Consider the following 18,971-nt stretch of genomic DNA (forward strand, 5'->3'; position numbering starts at 1 on the left):
GCTTTCTGAGAAACGGCTTAGTGTTCTGTTAATTCATCTCACAGAGTTACATCGGTATTTCGTGGATCTCTTTGCTAGCCTTATTTCTGTGGAATCTGAGAACAGATATTTCGGATCCCTTTGAAGACTACAGGGCCAAAGGAAATATCCTCCGATAACAAAGAGAAAGAAGCTTTCTGAGAAACTTCTTTGTGTTCTGTGAAATCATCTCACAGAGTTACAGCTTTCCCCTCAAGAAGCCTTTCGCTAAGACAGTTCTTGTGGAATTGGCAAAGTGATATTTTGAAGCCCTTAGAGGGCTATGGTGAAAAAGGAAATATCCTCTGATGAAATCTGGAAAGAAGCTTTCTGAGAAACTGCTTAATGTTCTCTTAATTCATCTCACAGTGTTACATGTGTATTTCGTGGATTTCTTTGCTAGCCTTATTTCTGTGGAATCTGAGAACAGATATTTCGGATCCCTTTGAAGACTATAGGGCCAAAGGAAATATCCTCCGATAACAAAGAGAAAGAAGCTTTCTGAGAAACTTCTTTGTGTTCTGTGAAATCATCTGACAGAGTTACAGCTTTCCCCTCAAGAAGCCTTTCGCTAAGACAGTTCTTGTGGAATTGGAAAAGTGATATTTGGAAGCCAATAGAGGGCTATGGTGAAAAAGGAAATATCCTCAGATGAAATCTGGAAAGAAGCTTTCTGAGAAACTGCTCTGTGATGTGTGACTTCCACTCACAGAGTTACATCTGTATTTCTTGGATCTCTTTGCTAGCCTTATTTCTGTGGAATCTGAGAACAGACATTTCGGATCCCTTTGAACACTATAGGGCCTAAGGAAATATCTTCCGATAACAAAGAGAAAGAAGCTTTCTGAGAAACTTCTTTGTGTTTTGTGAAATCATCTCACAGAGTTACAGCTTTCCCCTCAAGAAGCCTTTCGCTAAGACAGTTCTTGTGGAATTTGCAAAGTGATATTTGGAAGCCCATAGAGGGCTATGGTGATAAAGGAAATATCCAAAGATGAAATCTGGAAAGAAACTTTCTGAGAAACCGCTTAGTGTTCTGTTAATTAATCTCACAGAGTTACATGTGTATTTCGTGGATCTCTTTGCTAGCCTTATTTCTGTGGAATCTGAGAACAGATATTTCGGATCCTTTTGAACACTATAGGGCCAAAGGAAATATCTTCCGATAACAAAGAGAAAGAAGCTTTCTGAGAAACTTCTTAGTGTTTTGTGAAATCATCTCACAGAGTTACAGCTTTCCCCTCAAGAAGCCTTTCGCTAAGACAGTTCTTGTGGAATTGGCAAAGTGATATTTGGAAGCCTATAGAGGGCTTCGGTGAAAAAGGAAATATCCTCAGATGAAATCTGGAAAGAAGCTTTCTGAGAAACGGCTTAGTGTTCTGTTAATTCATCTCACAGAGTTACATCGGTATTTCGTGGATCTCTTTGCTAGCCTTATTTCTGTGGAATCTGAGAACATACATTTCGGATCCCTTTGAACACTATAGGGCCTAAGGAAATATCTTCCGATAACAAAGAGAAAGAAGCTTTCAGAGAAACTTCTTTGTGTTTTGTGAAATCATCTCTCAGAGTTACAGCTTTCCCCTCAAGAAGCCTTTCGCTAAGACAGTTCTTGTGGAATTTGCAAAGTGATATTTGGAAGCCCCTAGAGGGCTATGGTGAAAAAGGAAATATCCAAAGATGAAATCTGGAAAGAAACTTTCTGAGAAACTGCTTAGTGTTCTGTTAATTAATCTCACAGAGTTACATGTGTATTTCGTGGATCTCTTTGCTAGCCTTATTTCTGTGGAATCTGAGAACAGATATTTCGGAACCTTTTGAACACTATAGGGCCAAAGGAAATATCTTCCGATAACAAAGAGAAAGAAGCTTTCTGAGAAACTACTTAGTGTTTTGTGAAATCATCTCACAGAGTTACAGCTTTCCCCTCAAGAACCCTTTCGCTAAGACAGTTCTTGTGGAATTGGCAAAGTGATATTTGGAAGCCCATAGAGGGCTATGGTGAAAAAGGAAATATCCTCAGATGAAACGTGGAAAGAATCTTTCTGAGAAACTGCTCTGTGATGTGTGACTTCCACTCACAGAGTTACATCTGTATGTCGTGGATCTCTTTGCTAGCCTTATTTCTGTGGAATCTGAGAACAGATATTTCGGATCCCTTTGAAGACTATAGGGCCAAAGGAAATATCCTCCGATAACAAAGAGAAAGAAGCTTTCTGAGAAACTTCTTTGTGTTCTGTGAAATCATCTCACAGAGTTACAGCTTTCCCCTCAAGAAGCCTTTCGCTAAGACAGTTCTTGTGGAATTGGCAAAGTGATATTTTGAAGCCCTTTGAGGGCTATGGTGAAAAAGGAAATATCCTCTGATGAAATCTGGAAAGAAGCTTTCTGAGAAACTGCTTAATGTTCTCTTAATTCATCTCACAGTGTTACATGTGTATTTCGTGGATTTCTTTGCTAGCCTTATTTCTGTGGAATCTGAGAACAGATATTTCGGATCCCTTTGAAGACTATAGGGCCAAAGGAAATATCCTCCGATAACAAAGAGAAAGAAGCTTTCTGAGAAACTTCTTTGTGTTCTGTGAAATCATCTCACAGAGTTACAGCTTTCCCTTCAAGAAGCCTTTCGCTAAGACAGTTCTTGTGGAATTGGAAAAGTGATATTTGGAAGCCCATAGAGGGCTATGGTGAAAAAGGAAATATCCTCAGATGAAATCTGGAAAGAAGCTTTCTGAGAAACTGCTCTGTGATGTGTGACTTCCACTCACAGAGTTACATCTGTATTTCTTGGATCTCTTTGCTAGCCTTATTTCTGTGGAATCTGAGAACAGACATTTCGGATCCCTTTGAACACTATAGGGCCTAAGGAAATATCTTCCGATAACAAAGAGAAAGAAGCTTTCTGAGAAACTTCTTTGTGTTTTGTGAAATCATCTCACAGAGTTACAGCTTTCCCCTCAAGAAGCCTTTCGCTAAGACAGTTCTTGTGCAATTTGCAAAGTGATATTTGGAAGCCCATAGAGGGCTATGGTGAAAAAGGAAATATCCAAAGATGAAATCTGGAAAGAAACTTTCTGAGAAACTGCTTAGTGTTCTGTTAATTAATCTCACAGAGTTACATGTGTATTTCGTGGATCTCTTTGCTAGCCTTATTTCTGTGGAATCTGAGAACAGATATTTCGGATCCCTTTGAACACTATAGGGCCAAAGGAAATATCTTCCGATAACAAAGAGAAAGAAGCTTTCTGAGAAACTTCTTAGTGTTTTGTGAAATCATCTCACAGAGTTACAGCTTTCCCCTCAAGAAGCCTTTCGCTAAGACAGTTCTTGTGGAATTGGCAAAGTGATATTTGGAAGCCCATAGAGGGCTACGGTGAAAAAGGAAATATCCTCAGATGAAATCTGGAAAGAAGCTTTCTGAGAAACGGCTTAGTGTTCTGTTAATTCATCTCACAGAGTTACATCGGTATTTCGTGGATCTCTTTACTAGCCTTATTTCTGTGGAATCTGAGAACATACATTTCGGATCCCTTTGAACACTATAGGGCCTAAGGAAATATCTTCCGATAACAAAGAGAAAGAAGCTTTCTGAGAAACTTCTTTGTGTTTTGTGAAATCATCTCACAGAGTTACAGCTTTCCCCTCAAGAAGCCTTTCGCTAAGACAGTTCTTGTGTAATTTGCAAAGTGATATTTGGAAGCCCATAGAGGGCTATGGTGAAAAAGGAAATATCCAAAGATGAAATCTGGAAAGAAACTTTCTGAGAAACTGCTTAGTGTTCTGTTAATTAAACTCACAGAGTTACATGTGTATTTCGTGGATCTCTTTGCTAGCCTTATTTCTGTGGAATCTGAGAACAGATATTTCGGATCCTTTTGAACACTATAGGGCCAAAGGAAATATCTTCCGATAACAAAGAGAAAGAAGCTTTCTGAGAAACTTCTTTGTGTTCTGTGAAATCATCTCACAGAGTTACAGCTTTCCCCTCAAGAAGCCTTTCGCTAAGACAGTTCTTGTGGAATTGGCAAAGTGATATTTGGAAGCCCATAGAGGGCTAAGGTGAAAAAGGAAATATCCTCAGATGAAATCTGGAAAGAAGCTTTCAGAGAAACTGCTTAGTGTTCTGTTAATTCATCTCACAGAGTTACATGTGTATTTCGTGGATCTCTTTGCTAGCCTTATTTCTGTGGAATCTGAGAACAGATATTTCGGATCCCTTTGAAGACTATAGGGCCAAAGGAAATATCATCCGATAACAAAGAGAAAGAAGCTTTCTGAGAAACTTCTTTGTGTTCTGTGAAATCATCTCACAGAGTTACAGCTTTCCCCTCAACAAGCCTTTCGCTAAGACAGTTCTTGTGTAATTGGCAAAGTGATATTTGAAAGCCCATAGAGGGCTATGGTGAAAAAGGAAATATCCTCAGATGAAATCTGGAAAGAAGCTTTCTGAGAAACTGCTTAGTGTTCCGTTAATTCATCTCACAGACTTACATCTGTATTTCGTGGATCTCTTTGCTAGCCTTATTTCTGTGGAATCTGAGAACAGATATTTCGGATCCCTTTGAAGACTATAGGGCCAAAGGAAATATCCTCCGATAACAAAGAGAAAGAAGCTTTCTGAGAAACTTCTTTGTGTTCTGTGAAATCATCTCACAGAGTTACAGCTTTCCCCTCAAGAAGCCTTTCGCTAAGACAGTTCGTGTGGAATTGGCAAAGTGATATTTGGAAGCCCATAGAGGGCTATGGTGAAAAAGGAAATATCCTCAGATGAAATCTGGAAAGAAGCTTTCTGAGAAACTGCTTAGTGTTCTGTTAATTCATCTCACAGAGTTACATCGGTATTTCGTGGATCTCTTTGCTAGCCTTATTTCTGTGGAATCTGAGAACAGATATTTCGGATCCCTTTGAAGACTATAGGGCCAAAGGAAATATCCTCCGATAACAAAGAGAAAGAAGCTTTCTGAGAAACTTCTTTGTGTTCTGTGAAATCATCTCACAGAGTTACAGCTTTCCCCTCAAGAAGCCTTTCGCTAAGACAGTTCTTGTGGAATTGGCAAAGTGATATTTGGAAGCCCTTAGAGGGCTATGGTGAAAAAGGAAATATCCTCAGATGAAATCTGGAAAGAAGCTTTCTGAGAAACTGCTCTGTGATGTGTGACTTTTACTCACCGAGTTACATCTGTATTTCGTGGATCTCTTTGCTAGCCTTATTTCTGTGGAATCTGAGAACAGATATTTCGGATCCCTTTGAAGATGATAGGGCCAAAGGAAATATCCTCCGATAACAAAGAGAAAGAAGCTTTCTGAGAAACTTCTTTGTGTTCTGTGAAATCATCTCACAGAGTTACAGCTTTCCCCTCAAGAAGCCTTTCGCTAAGACAGTTCTTGTGGAATTGGCAAAGTGATATTTGGAAGCCCATAGAGGGCTATGGTGAAAAAGGAAATATCCTCAGATGAAATCTGGAAAGAAGCTTTCTGAGAAACTGCTTAGTGTTCTGTTAATTCATTTCACAGAGTTACATCTGTATTTCGTGGATCTCTTTGCTAGCCTTATTTCTGTGGAATCTGAGAACAGATATTTCGGATCCCTTTGAGGACTATAGGGCCAAAGGAAATATCCTCCGATAACAAAGAGAAAGAAGCTTTCTGAGAAACTTCTTTGTGTTCTGTGAAATCATCTCACAGAGTTACAGCTTTCCCCTCAAGAAGCCTTTCGCTAAGACAGTTCTTGTGGTATTGGCAAAGTGATATTTGGAAGCCCATAGAGGGCTATGGTGAAAAAGGAAATATCCTCAGATGAAACCTGGAAAGAAGCTTTCTGAGAAACTGCTCTGTGATGTGTGACTTCCACTCACAGAGTTACATCTGTATTTCGTGGATCTCTTTGCTAGCCTATTTCTGTGGAATCTGAGAACAGATATTTCGGATCCCATTGAAGAGTATAGGGCCAAAGGAAATATCCTCCGATAACAAAGAGAAAGAAGCTTTCTGAGAAACTTCTTTGTGTTCTGTGAAATCATCTCACAGAGTTACAGCTTTCACCTCAAGAAGCCTTTCGCTAAGTCAGTTCTTGTGGAATTGGCAAAGTGATATTTGGAAGCCCTTAGAGGGCTATGGTGAAAAAGGAAATATCCTCTGATGAAATCTGGAAAGAAGCTTTCTGAGAAACTGCTTAGTGTTCTCTTAATTCATCTCACAGAGTTACATCGGTATTTCGTGGATCTCTTTGCTAGCCTTATTTCTGTGGAATCTGAGAACAGATATTTCGGATCCCTTTGAAGACTATAGGGCCAAAGGAAATATCCTCCGATAACAAAGAGAAAGAAGCTTTCTGAGAAACTTCTTTGTGTTCTGTGAAATCATCTGACAGAGTTACAGCTTTCCCCTCAAGAAGCCTTTCGCTAAGACAGTTCTTGTGGAATTGGCAAAGTGATATTTGGAAGCCCTTAGAGTGCTATGGTGAAAAAGGAAATATCCTCAGATGAAATCTGGAAAGAAGCTTTCTGAGAAACTGCTTAGTGTTCAGTTAATTCAACTCACAGTGTTACATCTGTATTTCGTGGATCTCTTTGCTAGCCTTATTTCTGTGGAATCTGAGAACAGATATTTCGGATCCCTTTGAAGACTATAGGGCCAAAGGAAATATCCTCCGATAACAAAGAGAAAGAAGCTTTCTGAGAAACTTCTTTGTGTTCTGTGAAATCATCTCACAGAGTTACAGCTTTCCCCTCAAGAAGCGTTTCGCTAAGACAGTTCTTGTGGAATTGGCAAAGTGATATATTGAAGCCCTTAGAGGGCTATGGTGAAAAAGGAAATATCCTCTGATGAAATCTGGAAAGAAGCTTTCTGAGAAACTGCTTAATGTTCTCTTAATTCATCTCACAGTGTTACATGTGTATTTCGTGGATTTCTTTGCTAGCCTTATTTCTGTGGAATCTGAGAACAGATATTTCGGATCCCTTTGAAGACTATAGGGCCAAAGGAAATATCCTCCGATAACAAAGAGAAAGAAGCTTTCTGAGAAACTTCTTTGTGTTCTGTGAAATCATCTGACAGAGTTACAGCTTTCCCCTCAAGAAGCCTTTCGCTAAGACAGTTCTTGTGGAATTGGAAAAGTGATATTTGGAAGCCCGTAGAGGGCTATGGTGAAAAAGGAAATATCCTCAGATGAAATCTGGAAAGAAGCTTTCTGAGAAACTGCTCTGTGATGTGTGACTTCCACTCACAGAGTTACATCTGTATTTCGTGGATCTCTTTGCTAGCCTTATTTCTGTGGAATCTGAGAACAGACATTTCGGATCCCTTTGAACACTATAGGGCCTAAGGAAATATCTTCCGATAACAAAGAGAAAGAAGCTTTCTGAGAAACTTCTTTGTGTTTTGTGAAATCATCTCACAGAGTTACAGCTTTCCCCTCAAGAAGCCTTTCGCTAAGACAGTTCTTGTGGAATTTGCAAAGTGATATTTGGAAGCCCATAGAGGGCTATGGTGAAAAAGGAAATATCCAAAGATGAAATCTGCAAAGAAACTTTCTGAGAAACCGCTTAGTGTTCTGTTAATTAATCTCACAGAGTTACATGTGTATTTCGTGGATCTCTTTGCTTGCCTTATTTCTGTGGAATCTGAGAACAGATATTTCGGATCCTTTTGAACACTATAGGGCCAAAGGAAATATCTTCCGATAACAAAGAGAAAGAAGCTTTCTGAGAAACTTCTTAGTGTTTTGTGAAATCATCTCACAGAGTTACAGCTTTCCCCTCAAGAAGCCTTTCGCTAAGACAGTTCTTGTGGAATTGGCAAAGTGATATTTGGAAGCCCATAGAGGGCTTCGGTGAAAAAGGAAATACCTCAGATGAAATCTGGAAAGAAGCTTTCTGAGAAACGGCTTAGTGTTCTGTTAATTCATCTCACAGAGTTACATCGGTATTTCGTGGATCTCTTTGCTAGCCTTATTTCTGTGGAATCTGAGAACAGACATTTCGGATCCCTTTGAACACTATAGGGCCTAAGGAAATATCTTCCGATAACAAAGAGAAAGAAGCTTTCTGAGAAACTTCTTTGTGTTTTGTGAAATCATCTCACAGAGTTACAGCTTTCCCCTCAAGAAGCCTTTCGCTAAGACAGTTCTTGTGCAATTTGCAAAGTGATATTTGGAAGCCCATAGAGGGCTATGGTGAAAAAGGAAATATCCAAAGATGAAATCTGGAAAGAAACTTTCTGAGAAACTGCTTAGTGTTCTGTTAATTAATCTCACAGAGTTACATGTGTATTTCGTGGATCTCTTTGCTAGCCTTATTTCTGTGGAATCTGAGAACAGATATTTCGGATCCCTTTGAACACTATAGGGCCAAAGGAAATATCTTCCGATAACAAAGAGAAAGAAGCTTTCTGAGAAACTTCTTAGTGTTTTGTGAAATCATCTCACAGAGTTACAGCTTTCCCCTCAAGAAGCCTTTCGCTAAGACAGTTCTTGTGGAATTGGCAAAGTGATATTTGGAAGCCCATAGAGGGCTACGGTGAAAAAGGAAATATCCTCAGATGAAATCTGGAAAGAAGCTTTCTGAGAAACGGCTTAGTGTTCTGTTAATTCATCTCACAGAGTTACATCGGTATTTCGTGGATCTCTTTACTAGCCTTATTTCTGTGGAATCTGAGAACATACATTTCGGATCCCTTTGAACACTATAGGGCCTAAGGAAATATCTTCCGATAACAAAGAGAAAGAAGCTTTCTGAGAAACTTCTTTGTGTTTTGTGAAATCATCTCACAGAGTTACAGCTTTCCCCTCAAGAAGCCTTTCGCTAAGACAGTTCTTGTGTAATTTGCAAAGTGATATTTGGAAGCCCATAGAGGGCTATGGTGAAAAAGGAAATATCCAAAGATGAAATCTGGAAAGAAACTTTCTGAGAAACTGCTTAGTGTTCTGTTAATTAAACTCACAGAGTTACATGTGTATTTCGTGGATCTCTTTGCTAGCCTTATTTCTGTGGAATCTGAGAACAGATATTTCGGATCCTTTTGAACACTATAGGGCCAAAGGAAATATCTTCCGATAACAAAGAGAAAGAAGCTTTCTGAGAAACTTCTTTGTGTTCTGTGAAATCATCTCACAGAGTTACAGCTTTCCCCTCAAGAAGCCTTTCGCTAAGACAGTTCTTGTGGAATTGGCAAAGTGATATTTGGAAGCCCATAGAGGGCTAAGGTGAAAAAGGAAATATCCTCAGATGAAATCTGGAAAGAAGCTTTCAGAGAAACTGCTTAGTGTTCTGTTAATTCATCTCACAGAGTTACATGTGTATTTCGTGGATCTCTTTGCTAGCCTTATTTCTGTGGAATCTGAGAACAGATATTTCGGATCCCTTTGAAGACTATAGGGCCAAAGGAAATATCATCCGATAACAAAGAGAAAGAAGCTTTCTGAGAAACTTCTTTGTGTTCTGTGAAATCATCTCACAGAGTTACAGCTTTCCCCTCAACAAGCCTTTCGCTAAGACAGTTCTTGTGTAATTGGCAAAGTGATATTTGAAAGCCCATAGAGGGCTATGGTGAAAAAGGAAATATCCTCAGATGAAATCTGGAAAGAAGCTTTCTGAGAAACTGCTTAGTGTTCCGTTAATTCATCTCACAGACTTACATCTGTATTTCGTGGATCTCTTTGCTAGCCTTATTTCTGTGGAATCTGAGAACAGATATTTCGGATCCCTTTGAAGACTATAGGGCCAAAGGAAATATCCTCCGATAACAAAGAGAAAGAAGCTTTCTGAGAAACTTCTTTGTGTTCTGTGAAATCATCTCACAGAGTTACAGCTTTCCCCTCAAGAAGCCTTTCGCTAAGACAGTTCGTGTGGAATTGGCAAAGTGATATTTGGAAGCCCATAGAGGGCTATGGTGAAAAAGGAAATATCCTCAGATGAAATCTGGAAAGAAGCTTTCTGAGAAACTGCTTAGTGTTCTGTTAATTCATCTCACAGAGTTACATCGGTATTTCGTGGATCTCTTTGCTAGCCTTATTTCTGTGGAATCTGAGAACAGATATTTCGGATCCCTTTGAAGACTATAGGGCCAAAGGAAATATCCTCCGATAACAAAGAGAAAGAAGCTTTCTGAGAAACTTCTTTGTGTTCTGTGAAATCATCTCACAGAGTTACAGCTTTCCCCTCAAGAAGCCTTTCGCTAAGACAGTTCTTGTGGAATTGGCAAAGTGATATTTGGAAGCCCTTAGAGGGCTATGGTGAAAAAGGAAATATCCTCAGATGAAATCTGGAAAGAAGCTTTCTGAGAAACTGCTCTGTGATGTGTGACTTTTACTCACCGAGTTACATCTGTATTTCGTGGATCTCTTTGCTAGCCTTATTTCTGTGGAATCTGAGAACAGATATTTCGGATCCCTTTGAAGATGATAGGGCCAAAGGAAATATCCTCCGATAACAAAGAGAAAGAAGCTTTCTGAGAAACTTCTTTGTGTTCTGTGAAATCATCTCACAGAGTTACAGCTTTCCCCTCAAGAAGCCTTTCGCTAAGACAGTTCTTGTGGAATTGGCAAAGTGATATTTGGAAGCCCATAGAGGGCTATGGTGAAAAAGGAAATATCCTCAGATGAAATCTGGAAAGAAGCTTTCTGAGAAACTGCTTAGTGTTCTGTTAATTCATTTCACAGAGTTACATCTGTATTTCGTGGATCTCTTTGCTAGCCTTATTTCTGTGGAATCTGAGAACAGATATTTCGGATCCCTTTGAGGACTATAGGGCCAAAGGAAATATCCTCCGATAACAAAGAGAAAGAAGCTTTCTGAGAAACTTCTTTGTGTTCTGTGAAATCATCTCACAGAGTTACAGCTTTCCCCTCAAGAAGCCTTTCGCTAAGACAGTTCTTGTGGTATTGGCAAAGTGATATTTGGAAGCCCATAGAGGGCTATGGTGAAAAAGGAAATATCCTCAGATGAAACCTGGAAAGAAGCTTTCTGAGAAACTGCTCTGTGATGTGTGACTTCCACTCACAGAGTTACATCTGTATTTCGTGGATCTCTTTGCTAGCCTATTTCTGTGGAATCTGAGAACAGATATTTCGGATCCCATTGAAGAGTATAGGGCCAAAGGAAATATCCTCCGATAACAAAGAGAAAGAAGCTTTCTGAGAAACTTCTTTGTGTTCTGTGAAATCATCTCACAGAGTTACAGCTTTCACCTCAAGAAGCCTTTCGCTAAGTCAGTTCTTGTGGAATTGGCAAAGTGATATTTGGAAGCCCTTAGAGGGCTATGGTGAAAAAGGAAATATCCTCTGATGAAATCTGGAAAGAAGCTTTCTGAGAAACTGCTTAGTGTTCTCTTAATTCATCTCACAGAGTTACATCGGTATTTCGTGGATCTCTTTGCTAGCCTTATTTCTGTGGAATCTGAGAACAGATATTTCGGATCCCTTTGAAGACTATAGGGCCAAAGGAAATATCCTCCGATAACAAAGAGAAAGAAGCTTTCTGAGAAACTTCTTTGTGTTCTGTGAAATCATCTGACAGAGTTACAGCTTTCCCCTCAAGAAGCCTTTCGCTAAGACAGTTCTTGTGGAATTGGCAAAGTGATATTTGGAAGCCCTTAGAGTGCTATGGTGAAAAAGGAAATATCCTCAGATGAAATCTGGAAAGAAGCTTTCTGAGAAACTGCTTAGTGTTCAGTTAATTCAACTCACAGTGTTACATCTGTATTTCGTGGATCTCTTTGCTAGCCTTATTTCTGTGGAATCTGAGAACAGATATTTCGGATCCCTTTGAAGACTATAGGGCCAAAGGAAATATCCTCCGATAACAAAGAGAAAGAAGCTTTCTGAGAAACTTCTTTGTGTTCTGTGAAATCATCTCACAGAGTTACAGCTTTCCCCTCAAGAAGCCTTTCGCTAAGACAGTTCTTGTGGAATTGGCAAAGTGATATATTGAAGCCCTTAGAGGGCTATGGTGAAAAAGGAAATATCCTCTGATGAAATCTGGAAAGAAGCTTTCTGAGAAACTGCTTAATGTTCTCTTAATTCATCTCACAGTGTTACATGTGTATTTCGTGGATTTCTTTGCTAGCCTTATTTCTGTGGAATCTGAGAACAGATATTTCGGATCCCTTTGAAGACTATAGGGCCAAAGGAAATATCCTCCGATAACAAAGAGAAAGAAGCTTTCTGAGAAACTTCTTTGTGTTCTGTGAAATCATCTGACAGAGTTACAGCTTTCCCCTCAAGAAGCCTTTCGCTAAGACAGTTCTTGTGGAATTGGAAAAGTGATATTTGGAAGCCCGTAGAGGGCTATGGTGAAAAAGGAAATATCCTCAGATGAAATCTGGAAAGAAGCTTTCTGAGAAACTGCTCTGTGATGTGTGACTTCCACTCACAGAGTTACATCTGTATTTCGTGGATCTCTTTGCTAGCCTTATTTCTGTGGAATCTGAGAACAGACATTTCGGATCCCTTTGAACACTATAGGGCCTAAGGAAATATCTTCCGATAACAAAGAGAAAGAAGCTTTCTGAGAAACTTCTTTGTGTTTTGTGAAATCATCTCACAGAGTTACAGCTTTCCCCTCAAGAAGCCTTTCGCTAAGACAGTTCTTGTGGAATTTGCAAAGTGATATTTGGAAGCCCATAGAGGGCTATGGTGAAAAAGGAAATATCCAAAGATGAAATCTGCAAAGAAACTTTCTGAGAAACCGCTTAGTGTTCTGTTAATTAATCTCACAGAGTTACATGTGTATTTCGTGGATCTCTTTGCTTGCCTTATTTCTGTGGAATCTGAGAACAGATATTTCGGATCCTTTTGAACACTATAGGGCCAAAGGAAATATCTTCCGATAACAAAGAGAAAGAAGCTTTCTGAGAAACTTCTTAGTGTTTTGTGAAATCATCTCACAGAGTTACAGCTTTCCCCTCAAGAAGCCTTTCGCTAAGACAGTTCTTGTGGAATTGGCAAAGTGATATTTGGAAGCCCATAGAGGGCTTCGGTGAAAAAGGAAATACCTCAGATGAAATCTGGAAAGAAGCTTTCTGAGAAACGGCTTAGTGTTCTGTTAATTCATCTCACAGAGTTACATCGGTATTTCGTGGATCTCTTTGCTAGCCTTATTTCTGTGGAATCTGAGAACATACATTTCGGATCCCTTTGAACACTATAGGGCCTAAGGAAATATCTTCCGATAACAAAGAGAAAGAAGCTTTCTGAGAAACTTCTTTGTGTTTTGTGAAATCATCTCACAGAGTTACAGCTTTCCCCTGAAGAAGCCTTTCGCTAAGACAGTTCTTGTGGAATTTGCAAAGTGATATTTGGAAGCCCATAGAGGGCTATGGTGAAAAAGGAAATATCCAAAGATGAAATCTGGAAAGAAACTTTCTGAGAAACTGCTTAGTGTTCTGTTAATTAATCTCACAGAGTTACATGTGTATTTCGTGGATCTCTTTGCTAGCCTTATTTCTGTGGAATCTGAGAACAGATATTTCGGATCCTTTTGAACACTATAGGGCCAAAGGAAATATCTTCCGATAACAAAGAGAAAGAAGCTTTCTGAGAAACTACTTAGTGTTTTGTGAAATCATCTCACAGAGTTACAGCTTTCCCCTCAAGAACCCTTTCGCTAAGACAGTTCTTGTGGAATTGGCAAAGTGATATTTGGAAGCCCATAGAGGGCTATGGTGAAAAAGGAAATATCCTCAGATGAAATCTGGAAAGAAGCTTTCTGAGAAACTGCTTTGTGTTCCGTTAATTCATCTCACAGACTTACATCTGTATTTCGTGGATCTCTTTGCTAGCCTTATTTCTGTGGAATCTGAGAACAGATATTTCGGATCCCTTTGAAGACTATAGGGCCAAAGGAAATATCCTCCGATAACAAAGAGAAAGAAGCTTTCTGAGAAACTTCTTTGTGTTCTGTGAAATCATCTCACAGAGTTACAGCTTTCCCCTCAAGAAGCCTTTCGCTAAGACAGTTCGTGTGGAATTGGCAAAGTGATATTTGGAAGCCCATAGAGGGCTATGGTGAAAAAGGAAATATCCTCAGATGAAATCTGGAAAGAAGCTTTCTGAGAAACTGCTTAGTGTTCTGTTAATTCATCTCACAGAGTTACATCGGTATTTCGTGGATCTCTTTGCTAGCCTTATTTCTGTGGAATCTGAGAACAGATATTTCGGATCCCTTTGAAGACTATAGGGCCAACGGAAATATCCTCCGATAACAAAGAGAAAGAAGCTTTCTGAGAAACTTCTTTGTGTTCTGTGAAATCATCTCACAGAGTTACAGCTTTCCCCTCAAGAAGCCTTTCGCTAAGACAGTTCTTGTGTAATTGGCAAAGTGATATTTGGAAGCCCTTAGAGGGCTATGGTGAAAAAGGAAATATCCTCAGATGAAATCTGGAAAGAAGCTTTCTGAGAAACTGCTCTGTGATGTGTGACTTTTACTCACCGAGTTACATCTGTATTTCGTGGATCTCTTTGCTAGCCTTATTTCTGTGGAATCTGAGAACAGATATTTCGGATCCCTTTGAAGATGATAGGGCCAAAGGAAATATCCTCCGATAACAAAGAGAAAGAAGCTTTCTGAGAAACTTCTTTGTGTTCTGTGAAATCATCTCACAGAGTTACAGCTTTCCCCTCAAGAAGCCTTTCGCTAAGACAGTTCTTGTGGAATTGGCAAAGTGATATTTGGAAGCCCATAGAGGGCTATGGTGAAAAAGGAAATATCCTCAGATGAAATCTGGAAAGAAGCTTTCTGAGAAACTGCTTAGTGTTCTGTTAATTCATTTCACAGAGTTACATCTGTATTTCGTGGATCTCTTTGCTAGCCTTATTTCTGTGGAATCTGAGAACAGATATTTCGGATCCCTTTGAGGACTATAGGGCCAAAGGAAATATCCTCCGATAACAAAGAGAAAGAAGCTTTCTGAGAAACTTCTTTGTGTTCTGTGAAATCATCTCACAGAGTTACAGCTTTCCCCTCAAGAAGCCTTTCGCTAAGACAGTTCTTGTGGAATTGGCAAAGTGATATTTGGAAGCCCATAGAGGGCTATGGTGAAAAAGGAAATATCCTCAGATGAAACCTGGAAAGAAGCTTTCTGAGAAACTGCTCTGTGATGTGTGACTTCCACTCACAGAGTTACATCTGTATTTCGTGGATCTCTTTGCTAGCCTATTTCTGTGGAATCTGAGAACAGATATTTCGGATCCCTTTGAAGAGTATAGGGCCAAAGGAAATATCCTCCGATAACAAAGAGAAAGAAGCTTTCTGAGAAACTTCTTTGTGTTCTGTGAAATCATCTCACAGAGTTACAGCTTTCACCTCAAGAAGCCTTTCGCTAAGTCAGTTCTTGTGGAATTGGCAAAGTGATATTTGGAAGCCCTTAGAGGGCTATGGTGAAAAAGGAAATATCCTCTGATGAAATCTGGAAAGAAGCTTTCTGAGAAACTGCTTAGTGTTCTCTTAATTCATCTCACAGAGTTACATCGGTATTTCGTGGATCTCTTTGCTAGCCTTATTTCTGTGGAATCTGAGAACAGATATTTCGGATCCCTTTGAAGACTATAGGGCCAAAGGAAATATCCTCCGATAACAAAGAGAAAGAAGCTTTCTGAGAAACTTCTTTGTGTTCTGTGAAATCATCTGACAGAGTTACAGCTTTCCCCTCAAGAAGCCTTTCGCTAAGACAGTTCTTGTGGAATTGGCAAAGTGATATTTGGAAGCCCTTAGAGTGCTATGGTGAAAAAGGAAATATCCTCAGATGAAATCTGGAAAGAAGCTTTCTGAGAAACTGCTTAGTGTTCAGTTAATTCAACTCACAGTGTTACATCTGTATTTCGTGGATCTCTTTGCTAGCCTTATTTCTGTGGAATCTGAGAACAGATATTTCGGATCCCTTTGAAGATGATAGGGCCAAAGGAAATATCCTCCGATAACAAAGAGAAAGAAGCTTTCTGAGAAACTTCTTTGTGTTCTGTGAAATCATCTCACAGAGTTACAGCTTTCCCCTCAAGAAGCCTTTCGCTAAGACAGTTCTTGTGGAATTGGCAAAGTGATATATTGAAGCCCTTAGAGGGCTATGGTGAAAAAGGAAAATCCTCTGATGAAATCTGGAAAGAAGCTTTCTGAGAAACTGCTTAATGTTCTCTTAATTCATCTCACAGTGTTACATGTGTATTTCGTGGATTTCTTTGCTAGCCTTATTTCTGTGGAATCTGAGAACAGATATTTCGGATCCCTTTGAAGACTATAGGGCCAAAGGAAATATCCTCCGATAACAAAGAGAAAGAAGCTTTCTGAGAAACTTCTTTGTGTTCTGTGAAATCATCTCACAGAGTTACAGCTTTCCCCTCAAGAAGCCTTTCGCTAAGACAGTTCTTGTGGAATTGGAAAAGTGATATTTGGAAGCCCGTAGAGGGCTATGGTGAAAAAGGAAATATCCTCAGATGAAATCTGGAAAGAAGCTTTCTGAGAAACTGCTCTGTGATGTGTGACTTCCACTCACAGAGTTACATCTGTATTTCGTGGATCTCTTTGCTAGCCTTATTTCTGTGGAATCTGAGAACAGACATTTCGGATCCCTTTGAACACTATAGGGCCTAAGGAAATATCTTCCGATAACAAAGAGAAAGAAGCTTTCTGAGAAACTTCTTTGTGTTTTGTGAAATCATCTCACAGAGTTACAGCTTTCCCCTCAAGAAGCCTTTCGCTAAGACAGTTCTTGTGGAATTTGCAAAGTGATATTTGGAAGCCCATAGAGGGCTATGGTGAAAAAGGAAATATCCAAAGATGAAATCTGGAAAGAAACTTTCTGAGAAACCGCTTAGTGTTCTGTTAATTAATCTCACAGAGTTACATGTGTATTTCGTGGATCTCTTTGCTTGCCTTATTTCTGTGGAATCTGAGAACAGATATTTCGGATCCTTTTGAACACTATAGGGGCAAAGGAAATATCTTCCGATAACAAAGAGAAAGAAGCTTTCTGAGAAACTTCTTAGTGTTTTGTGAAATCATCTCACAGAGTTACAGCTTTCCCCTCAAGAAGCCTTTCGCTAAGACAGTTCTTGTGGAATTGGCAAAGTGATATTTGGAAGCCCATAGAGGGCTTCGGTGAAAAAGGAAATATCCTCAGATGAAATCTGGAAAGAAGCTTTCTGAGAAACGGCTTAGTGTTCTGTTAATTCATCTCACAGAGTTACATCGGTATTTCGTGGATCTCTTTGCTAGCCTTATTTCTGTGGAATCTGAGAACATACATTTCGGATCCCTTTGAACACTATAGGGCCTAAGGAAATATCTTCCGATAACAAAGAGAAAGAAGCTTTCTGAGAAACTTCTTTGTGTTTTGTGAAATCATCTCACAGAGTTACAGCTTTCCCCTGAAGAAGCCTTTCGCTAAGACAGTTCTTGTGGAATTTGCAAAGTGATATTTGGAAGCCCTTAGAGGGCTATGGTGAAAAAGGAAATATCCAAAGATGAAATCTGGAAAGAAACTTTCTGAGAAACTGCTTAGTGTTCTGTTAATTAATCTCACAGAGTTACATGTGTATTTCGTGGATCTCTTTGCTAGCCTTATTTCTGTGGAATCTGAGAACAGATATTTCGGATCCTTTTGAACACTATAGGGCCAAAGGAAATATCTTCCGATAACAAAGAGAAAGAAGCTTTCTGAGAAACTACTTAGTGTTTTGTGAAATCATCTCACAGAGTTACAGCTTTCCCCTCAAGAACCCTTTCGCTAAGACAGTTCTTGTGGAATTGGCAAAGTGATATTTGGAAGCCCATAGAGGGCTATGGTGAAAAAGGAAATATCCTCAGATGAAATCTGGAAAGAAGCTTTCTGAGAAACTGCTTAGTGTTCTGTTAATTCATCTCACAGAGTTACATCGGTATTTCGTGGATCTCTTTGCTAGCCTTATTTCTGTGGAATCTGAGAACAGATATTTCGGATCCCTTTGAAGACTATAGGGCCAAAGGAAATATCCTCCGATAACAAAGAGAAAGAAGCTTTATGAGAAACTTCTTTGTGTTCTGTGAAATCATCTCACAGAGTTACAGCTTTCCCCTCAAGAAGCCTTTCGCTAAGACAGTTCTTGTGGAATTGGCAAAGTGATATTTGGAAGCCCATAGAGGGCTAAGGTGAAAAAGGAAATATCCTCAGATGAAATCTGGAAAGAAGCTTTCAGAGAAACTGCTTAGTGTTCTGTTAATTCATCTCACAGAGTTACATGTGTATTTCGTGGATCTCTTTGCTAGCCTTATTTCTGTGGAATCTGAGAACAGATATTTCGGATCCCTTTGAAGACTATAGGGCCAAAGGAAATATCATCCGATAACAAAGAGAAAGAAGCTTTCTGAGAAACTTCTTTGTGTTCTGTGAAATCATCTCACAGAGTTACAGCTTTCCCCTCAACAAGCCTTTCGCTAAGACAGTTCTTGTGTAATTGGCAAAGTGATATTTGAAAGCCCATAGAGGGCTATGGTGAAAAAGGAAATATCCTCAGATGAAATCTGGAAAGAAGCTTTCTGAGAAACTGCTTAGTGTTCCGTTAATTCATCTCACAGACTTACATCTGTATTTCGTGGATCTCTTTGCTAGCCTTATTTCTGTGGAATCTGAGAACAGATATTTCGGATCCCTTTGAAGACTATAGGGCCAAAGGAAATATCCTCCGATAACAAAGAGAAAGAAGCTTTCTGAGAAACTTCTTTGTGTTCTGTGAAATCATCTCACAGAGTTACAGCTTTCCCCTCAAGAAGCCTTTCGCTAAGACAGTTCGTGTGGAATTGGCAAAGTGATATTTGGAAGCCCATAGAGGGCTATGGTGAAAAAGGAAATATCCTCAGATGAAATCTGGAAAGAAGCTTTCTGAGAAACTGCTTAGTGTTCTGTTAATTCATCTCACAGAGTTACATCGGTATTTCGTGGATCTCTTTGCTAGCCTTATTTCTGTGGAATCTGAGAACAGATATTTC

This window comes from Macaca fascicularis, chromosome 1 (assembly GCF_037993035.2).
Source record: "Macaca fascicularis isolate 582-1 chromosome 1, T2T-MFA8v1.1".
Classification (NCBI taxonomy): domain Eukaryota; kingdom Metazoa; phylum Chordata; class Mammalia; order Primates; family Cercopithecidae; genus Macaca; species Macaca fascicularis.